Below are 10,146 nucleotides of genomic sequence, written 5' to 3'. Positions count from 1 at the left end.
GATGAACAGATGTTAGTGTTTGTGACAGAAAGAGAGCAGGAAACCACAGCCAGGTTCACATGTTTCTTCTCCATCTCACACAGACTCACAAACACACTGAACTGAGGATTCATGCATTAAATAAAAACACAAGCAGATGAAATGAAAGAATGAAACAGTTTAGACAGTAAACATATGACACCTTCATCCAAATGTTCAGATCATTCAAATGTTTACTCCAATCATCTTCATGAGTTCATAAATGCAGAAATCAGAGTCTGACAGTTTCTGCAGACACAGAAACTCAGAAATCAGTGAGTCTGAAGAAAGTTGAGTTTTCAATCTGTTTTAAATGTATTGATTATCAGCTGATCAGAGAAACACACAAAACAAATAAACTGTGGATCTGAACAAACTTTGACAAACTGTTTGGTTCTGGTCTCCTCCTGTTGGTCCGGTCATCATCTTCTGTCCTGTTGTTCACCTGTTAGACCGTCTCTGTTGGTATTTTATGACAGGATTTTTATATCACTTTGGTTCATTTCTAAGAAACAGAAATTACATTCTCAAACCACCTGAACATTTCTCTAAAATACTTGGTGTTTGTTCACAACAGATTCAATGTTTTTATTCAGTTCATGAGATTTCAAAAGATTTAATGTTTGACTGCAAACAATTAACTGCAAAATCCAACAGTTTGAACAATTATTTAAACTAATGAGTCTCTTCTCTCTGATGATTTTTATTTCTCAGTCTGATAGTTTTACTCTCAAAAACATGTCAGTGTTTTCTTCATGTTTTAGTCATGCTAAACAAAACTATTTACTCATTTCTCTAAATGTGTCATGAATACCAAACATGAATCAGAAACATGTTAATAACTGGAATGTCATTCAACATTAGCTGCAGTTCTGTAATTACTACTGTCAATGCCTGCAGCATTGTGTGAAAATCTGATGTTTGACATCTATCATTGCCAATAAAGGGTACATAAAGTATTGAGATAAACTTTTATTATTGACCAAAAGTCTTATTTTCCACCATCATATGCAAATATTTAATAAAACCAGCAACATTATTTCTGTTTTTTTTCTCTCTTATCATATTTATGTACACATATTTAAGGTCCAATAACAAAAACCACAACTGAATATAACAGAAAGTAGAACACAAAAAAAACCAGTCATATACAACAAAATCACCTGTAAAAGTACCATAAAAGTAAAAGAATTCTAAGAACACTATATTTCAGTTTTTCATTTTTTTCAGTGTTTTATCACTCTTATAAGAGTGATGAAACGTACAAAGTACAAAAGAGAAAACTTTATGAAAGAATTCCATAGCAGTAGGAATTGCGCTGTCAGCTCTACAGTTTTAATGTAAATACGTGCGAGTTCCGGCGTCTACCGGAAGTTTCACCAGAAATTCACGCAAAGGCTCATGGGGCGTAGGAATAAGGTCAATAAGCCCCACCTGTATATAAGCCGCATCTGCTCAATTTAAAAAAAAGAAGAAAAAAAAAAGAAACACAAGCCGCACCGAGCTATAAGCCGCAGATATCTTTGTTGAAAAATGTTATATTTACTGCATGTAGAGAACAATTTTGTATTTTAAATGTACATGTATGTACCTGCTGTCTCCAGCATCTCAGCATAGATTAATTGATGCTAAGCTAGGTAGAGCAGTGTGGTTTCCTTCCTAGATAGCAAACTCCATGGCCCTCTACTTAAAATGTGCACCACACAAACCTCTTTGCGGGATTTCCATGATGAAGAAGTGAGGATTTGAAAATAATTACCAGTTAGTAATTTGTCATGAGTGTTCTATCTGCTAAAAAAAAAAAGTAGCGTTGGCTATTCTGATTTACATAGATTTTTTTGTCCCTTGTTTTTGATTCTATTTCCAGTTACAGCTCCCCTAACAATGGAAGAAAAATCCACGCAATAGCGGCACCTTTGTATAAGCCGCATGGTTCAAAACCCAGGAAAAAAGTAGCGGCTTATAGTCCAGAAATACGGTAAATATGTGCTCATGTCATTAAGTTAATTTTACTATGTGATGTGTAGAGTAAAATAAATGTATGTACTAATATTCTGCAAAGAAAAAGAAATATAAAGGAATAAACTTAACTTAAATGTAGTGCAGTGGGTTCTGCTCTCACAAGCTGGGAGTTTATTCCATAGAACAGGGGCTTGATGGCTGAAGGTTCTACCTCCAACTGTACTTTTAGAGATTCTAGGAACTACAAGCAGTCCAGCATTTTGTGAATGAAGTGTTCTGACTGGTTGGTAAGGAACTATGAGATTTTTTAATACAGGCTGGGGTCACACCATTCAGAGCCTTATAGGTAAGGAGGAGGATTTTGAACTTGATTATTGATTCAACTGGGAGCCAGTAGAGTGAAGCTAACATGGAAGTAACATGTTCTCTTCTGCTAGTTCCTGATAACAATCTTGCTGCATTTTGAACCAGATGAAAACTTTTTAAAGAACTTTTTGGGCACGGTGCTAGCAAAGAGCTACAGTAATTCAGTCGTAACAAATGCATTGATGAGTTTCTCAGCATCACTTTCAGATAATATATTATATATATATATAATATTATATTTTTTTTAGCTATGTAAAAAGGTAAAGAAATGTACATTTTACAGAATCTTGAAACTCGTGTGCTTGTTTCATGTCATTAGGATTAAATATGTTTTACATACAGAAAAAAAACACTACATAGGAATACAAACCATCACATTAAATAAAACGTTCAGATGAGAGAGTCCAATAAAGCTCGGCTCATATTTGGAGCTCAAGAGGAACAACACTTGTTCCTCAGTTTTGAGACTGGAACTTTATAAAACCAGAAGAATAATGCTGTTATGCCGAAAAATCAATGCCTCTATGACCAAAAAGCTTGCAGTAAAAGTGCTTTAAAAAAAAAAATCAAGATGCTGGCATCTTCCCAAGGTCATAGATCAATGAAACTTCCAGGGTCGTTGTGGACTCCAGGTATGGACATGATTCTGGAATTTCGTGAAAATAGGACAAACAAGTGGTGTTTTCCCATATTGTTGAAAAACGTGATTTTTTTTTTCATTTTTTTTTTATTAATAGTAAAACATACAATATAAACTTGAGTTGTAAACTCAAACATGATGGAAAAGGAAAAAAAAATGAAAAGGGGACAGAAAGAAGAAAAACCTATTTTGTCTGCCCCTTTTTACAATCAATAAATCAATGAATAAAAAAGAAAGATTCAGATAAACAAACTTTCGGCCGATTTAGTCCAGTGTGAAATGAACATCAAACCTCTAAGTTGAGTATTTGCTATTTGTTTTAGATAGTTTTATAGTCGTTGATTATACTGTTTTTAATGTAGCTTTTAAAACTTGATACCGTTGGAGAATTTTTAATTTCTACGCTCAATTTATTCCATTTATTAACTCCATATACTGATACACATTGTTCCTTTAGCAGTATTTTGTGTTTTGGTTTAACAAATATTTCATGTCCTTTTAGATTAAATTTGCTTTTTCTTTTCATGCATCTTTTCATTAAATTAGGAGGAAGGCATTTCATATTTACTTTGTACATGAATTTCAAGATATTAAAGTTTATACGATCATAAAGTTTTAATAGTTTTAATTTAATAAATAATGGATTAGACGGGTCCCTATAATTACTTTCTGTAATAATTCCTATTGCACTTTTGCAATATGTAGATTGGATGAATATATGTTTAATAAGTTGTACCCCAAATTTCTATACAGTACTTTAGGTATTGCATTATCAAGGAATTATCTAATAGATATAAAGAGTTACTGTCTAAGAACCCTTTTACTTTGTGTAGTACTGCAATTGCTTTTGCTATTTTGGATTTGACAGTGTTAACTTGTGATTTCCAAGATAGCTTTTCGTCTATAATAACTCCTAAAAATTTTACTTCTTTTACTCTTCTGATATCAATATTATCTATGTTTAATTTAACTGTATTATTTGTATTTCTATTACTAAATATCATAAAATATGATCTATCACTATTTATTGATAGTTTATTTACTTCAAACCACGCTTTAATTTTTCCTAACTCAGTCTGCACCACCTCCATCATATGCTCAATATTGTCTCCTGTATAATAAAAGGTTGTGTCGTCTGCAAATAGAATTGGAATCAATTTTTTGGGATATTGAGCTTAAATCGTTATATAGATAATAAATAGTTTGGGGCCAAACTATTTTCCTTGAGGTACACCACAAGTGATATGACATAAATTAGATTTGGTGTTGTTTACGTATTGTTCTTGATCTTTTAGATAGCTTGCTATCCATTGTAGGGCCAGTACTTTGATCCCGTACCTGCTGAGTTTTTGAAGGAGAACCTGGTGATTTATTGTGTCAAATGCTTTCCTGAGGTCTATTAAAATCAGCCCAGTCTCAGTAAAATGCGTACATATTCCACGATTTGGGAAATACCGTGTATAATATACACCAAAACCGGTTTTTGCGTGCATATAATACGCGCGGTCCTAAACGTGTTAAAATGTTATTTCCACGATTGACACGTCCCCTGGTGGAGGCGTGAGCATCACAGACAGCCCCACAAACGAACAATTTGCTTTACTAACCCTAACCATAACCGTAATCCTAAACTTAACCAGGAACGACGTCATTTAGAAAAGAGTAGGAGGATTTCTGACCACGTGACCAAAACGAAACCTAAAAAGTCGTGTATATTGTACGCCGGCACAACCTATCCTCTACCATTGCGTATCATATGCACGCAAAAAGCGTGTTTGGCGTATATTATACACGGTATTTCAGAGTGCAAAGTCGTGGAATATGTACGCATTTTACTGAGAGTGTGTTGATTAAAATGCTAATGAGATGGTTCTTTTTGTCAATTGCTTCCGATATTTCTTCTGTCAATTTCATTAGTGCCATTGTTGTTAAATGTTTTGCTCTAAAACCGTATTGACTGTTGCATAAAATATTTTCCTTATTTAGGAATCTGTCTAGTCTATCTACATATAATTTTTCTAGTATTTTGGAGAACTGGGAATGCAGAGATATTGGCCTGTAGTTGGAAAAAACATGTTTATCTCCATTTTTGTAGAGTGGTAAAACTTTTGCAATTTTCATCGTGTCTGGAAAGACTCCTAGTGTAAAAGATAAAGAACATATAGCTTAAAGGATGTATAATATAATCAAGTATGTCTTTTATCAGTATTATATCTAGGTTGTCACAATCAGTAGACCTTTTGTTCTTACTCGCTTTAACAAATTTTTTTATTTCTTCACTAGTTACTGGGTCTGAGAGCATGGTGTTTGTATTATTCTTTATATTTGAAGTAATATTATAGTCTGGCTTGTTTGGAATAGAGTTTGCCAAGTTTAGCCAAACATTTACAAAATAATTGTTAAATTCATTTGCTGTTTTATTTATTTAATGGATTTCCATTTGTCCATTATTAAAATAATTAGTTACTGGTGGGCCTGTTTTATTCTTTTTTACAATACTATTTATTATTACCCACGTTTCCTTGATGTTGTTTCTATTTTCTTCTAATAATTTCCTGTAGTAATCTTTTTTTTTTTTTCAATATTGAAACTAATTTATTATTGTATTTTTTATATCTATTTTCAGCCTACACAGTTTTTAGATTTAGAAAGTACTTGTATAAAGTATTTTTTTTCTTGCATGCGTTTTGCAATCCTTTGGTCATCCATGGCTTACTTGTTCTCTCTTTTATGGCTTTTATGGTTTTGCAGTTTTTTTCATATAGACCGCCAAAGATTCTTATAAAAGAATTATAAGCCAAGTTAACATCTTTAACATATACTTCCTCCCAGTTTTGCATTTCCAGATCTTTTTTAAATGCATCTACTGCTTTTTGGAATCTATCCCTTATAATTTTTTTTCTGTTTTAGTTTGAATTTAAGTTTGATAGTGCTTATGGACTGCGAAGATTGGTAAACGATCACTGATGTCCGTCATCACAATTCTACTTTCTCCTGAGATGTTGGTAAATATATTATCTATGGTTGTTGAGATATATGTGCAGTAATTCTTCTTTGATTTGATCATTAGTGGACACAAGCCAAATGCATACATGGAATTTACAAATTAATTTACTGTCTTTGATTCAGAGATGGTTCTTAAATCAACATTGAAGCCCCGCATAGAAATATGTCCTTGTTTCGAATACCATTGTTCATTTCAATGATTGAATTAGTAAAAGATTCTACACAGGTGCCTGGTGCTCTGTATACACAACTTATAACAATATTTTTTTTCTTTTTTCAGAAATTATTTCAATTGAGATCATTTCCATAACTTCATCAATGGCAGTTGTCATGTTGGCAATGGTTTTACATTTTAAATTTTCACATAAATACAATGCCACCCCTCCACCTCTTTTTCTTTTTCTATTCACATAAAACATCCGATATCTATCAATTTGTGATTCTTCAAAATCTCCATTTCTCCGAGTTCGCCACAATATTGTCATGGTTTCTCATCCCTCCCTTTCCCTCCTTGGTGTCTGCACTCTGATCTCCTGCTGATTACCTGACCAGTTCCTCCTGTGCCTCCCCTTTCTTAAGCTGCTGTCTGCCACTGGTGTCAGAGTGTAAAGAGCCTTTTGAATTCTACCAAACCGACTAAACATTTGACCCGGTTTTATAAAGAAATGTAACCATAGCAACAATGCCAGCAGGGTCTCCTCCGCTCTTTTATTAAAGAGAATTATGTCTTTCCTTAGTCTCTTCTGCCTTCGCTCACTAAAAACTGCCAACCCTTTTGGCTCCAAGTCACCTCTTTAGATTGTGTTGTTGCTTTAATTAATTTATTACCAACAATAATATATAATGATGCACAAAAGGAATTGTTAATATTAAAATCAATGTTTTTTTCTGTGCTTTTTTAATGACTAAATATTTATTAATTCGCATAAAATGTAAAAAATAAATCATAAATACCAAATATTACAATCCTATTTTCAACAATATATTAACTTATTTTTCCATTTAAACAAATAAAGAACGTTGCAACCTCAACACAAAATATTAATTGAAATGTGTAAAACAAAAAGAAAAAAATATTTCAATTAATCACAATAAAAGTTGGCAATCCAAATACTCCACCACCACCACCCACAGCGCCACCATCCTGAACAGAAACATAACTGCCTGGAATACGTCCCAACAAATACTTATTTAAGTTTTAAGAAATAAAATAAAAGTAATATTAACCATTTATGATCATTGTTAAAATTGACTTCATGCCAAAATTCATTTTCAGTTTTCTGTGGGTGTGATAACATTTTAAAGTACTTTTCGTTCATATGGCGGGGGTGAAATTTTTGCTCAAAGTCGCAGAAAGATGAATATTAATGCAAAAACAATATGGTCCTTGCAGTCAGACTGCTGCTGCGGGCCATAATAAAATGTATCAATCATCTTTACTTATTTGATCCTCGAAGTCACAGAGTTTACTGTCAGAGTGATAAATAAATGTATTTGTTGGAGCTGCTTTAAGTAAAATGCTGGAATTCACAGATGAAACCACATAGCAGAGGAATAATCAGAGTCTGTGTTGTCTTTGTTCAACATTCCTGCGTGCAGGAAAGAGGAGGAGATTTTTTCAGTAGATGATCGACAACAGCAGACATGTTGCTCCTCCCAAACAGGAAGTCACGTCAATGAGGAACACTAAAAACAATATTCTTTCATAATGTATTAGCAAGTTTTTAGGTGCTCACACACCGGCCGCGTGTGGTGCATTCAAGAACGCGGTCTACGCAGGGTGGTGAACGCAAGCTCAGCATCCACACCGGAGCAGCACGGCCATGCACCTAGTGTAGCTGCCATCAAAGGCAACACTAATTCATATTTTTGTTTATAAAAATATTTTGTGTTAAAAAGGGTTATTAATATAAAAAATGTTTTCTAATCCATTGAAATAAATATGTGATATTTTACAATAAATAAATAATGGTGTTAAGTTAAGCTAAAATAAGTTAAAAACTTTATTTAAAAGGGGGGACCTATTTTTTGTTCCATGTCATTTTTGTTCCTATGGGGGATGTTGTATGGGTTGCCACACCAGTGTGAGTCTCACACGGTCCAGAAGGGAGAAGTCTGCGAGAGTTAAGCCAGTGAAAGAATTTGTAGAGAAATTAAGTTGTTTTTCCTTTTGGAAGTTTTACCCTCTTGATTTAATGCGGCCAATGAGGTATGGATTTTATTTTATCATTTAATTTGGAGTCTGAGATTGAAGAGGTTAATTTAAGTTTCTGTATCTTATTTCGTAGTTCTGACGGCACTGTTGGGGCATGGAAAGAACATGTGAAGGCATGTAGAAGAATCTTTGTGTGCGAATAGATGTCTGTTAAAAACCAAGAACCGTTTGTGCCTTTCGTCGAGCTCAAGAGGAGTAACACCTAGTGATGGGGGGAGATTCTTCTTCTATTGTATTTTTTCTGTTCATTAGTGCTCCTCCGCCACCTGCAACAGGGAGAATCTCGGAGCAAATCGTAACAACGGTGGAAATCGCCCAAATTTTGCCCCATATTTTATGTTTTCACAACTCTGTTCCTTTATTGTCTATCTTGGTGTCATATTAACCTGACCGGGCACAAACCGCAATGATTCATTTCTCTTTCGTGATCACGTTTGGCACTTCTGTGCTTTGAAGCAGACGCCACCCACACGCAGCTCCCTAATCCAGGGGTAGGGAACCCTGGGGACCGTTTCAAGAAGCAGCTTTTGTTGGAACTCTGAGTTCGTGAACTCCAAATTCGGCAAAACTCTGAGTTTTCGGTTCCAGAAAGAGAGATAACTCAAACCCGGGAAAGTGGGCGAAACTTATCAATTTCCGCCACCGGAAGTAGTAAACTCAGATGTTTTTCCCCGTTGCCATGGTGAATCATGCTGTCTTTGCTCCATTGATCAGGGCTTTTTATGGTCGCAACGCTCACACCTGATTCTGGTTCTGACAACTTCAAGTTGATTGAATCAAACATTTTCAGCTGTTCTGGAACCGAAAACCCTGAGTTTGAGAATTTAGAGTCCAGTGACTCTAAGTTCAGGTTCGAACTCTAAATTTGTTGAACCTGCTTCTTGAAACGGGCCCCAGGTCCTCAAGAGCCACCTTCCTGCATGTTTTCCAATGTACCCTGCTCTGGCATGTTCTTATTGGCTGGACACACCTGAACCAGGTGATTGACATGAGTAGAGACTCAAACAATGTCCTAATCAGTCCCTGATTGGTCACAGCTCTGCGCTGCTGCGACTGTGCGTGGAAATGTTGAACCAGGTTGAAGATTCAGCGCGCGCTCAATGAGTGCCGATTTGTACGTAGAGCTCGCGACCCGACTTAAAAACCTGCTTAGCTACGCGCGCTCCAGCCATGGAGGCCAGGAATTCTGGTGTGCGCATGTTTGCATTGACTTTTTATTGAAAGTGTGTGTTTGACTGTGCGCCAACACGGCCGGTGTGTAAGCACCTTGAACCAGGTTCAACATTCAGCTCACGCTCAGTGCGTGCCAGATTTGTGCAAACTTGCAGGCATTGGCCTCTTTTTAACTTGTCCTGTCCAACAGCTGAGCCAACAGATGCAGGCTGAGAGCTTCTAGTGTTGGGCAGATTATACTGTCACAACAGAGATTTATTGAGTATAAACCCCTGTTGTATTTAATACTAAACTTTATTTATATTGATTATGTTTCGTTTTTGTTTTGTTGGGCCGGATGGAAAAGAAGAGGGGGGGGGGGTAAAAGGGGGTGGTTTAGAGAAAAAGGAAGATAGCATTAGAGGGAAACAACATCATAAATCATCCATGTCTAAAGTGTAAACTAGAATGGGCGGGGCCTGTCTACACACTCTGTAGTTACAAACACCTGTTGGTTGAGATAGTCTCCACATTCACAAGTGTGAGTGTCCTCTATGACGTGAGTGGGGTGAATTATATTTTAGTTGTTTTGTTTTGGGGCCTCCCCTTCCCTATAGCTAAACCGGGCCTCAGATAACTGATGTTTTTCCCCATTTAGTCTGATTGTGTTTTAATGAACTCTTTAATTGTGTTTTTAGAATTTTTTAAAATAAAAATGTATTTTAACTCTGAGCCACGCCATGCTTTTGTGTGCAATCGACCTATTGAACGGTCCTCATTTTACCAC

This window comes from Oryzias melastigma, unplaced genomic scaffold (assembly GCF_002922805.2).
Source record: "Oryzias melastigma strain HK-1 unplaced genomic scaffold, ASM292280v2 sc00388, whole genome shotgun sequence".
NCBI lineage: Eukaryota > Metazoa > Chordata > Actinopteri > Beloniformes > Adrianichthyidae > Oryzias > Oryzias melastigma.
This window is presented reverse-complemented; position numbering follows the sequence as displayed.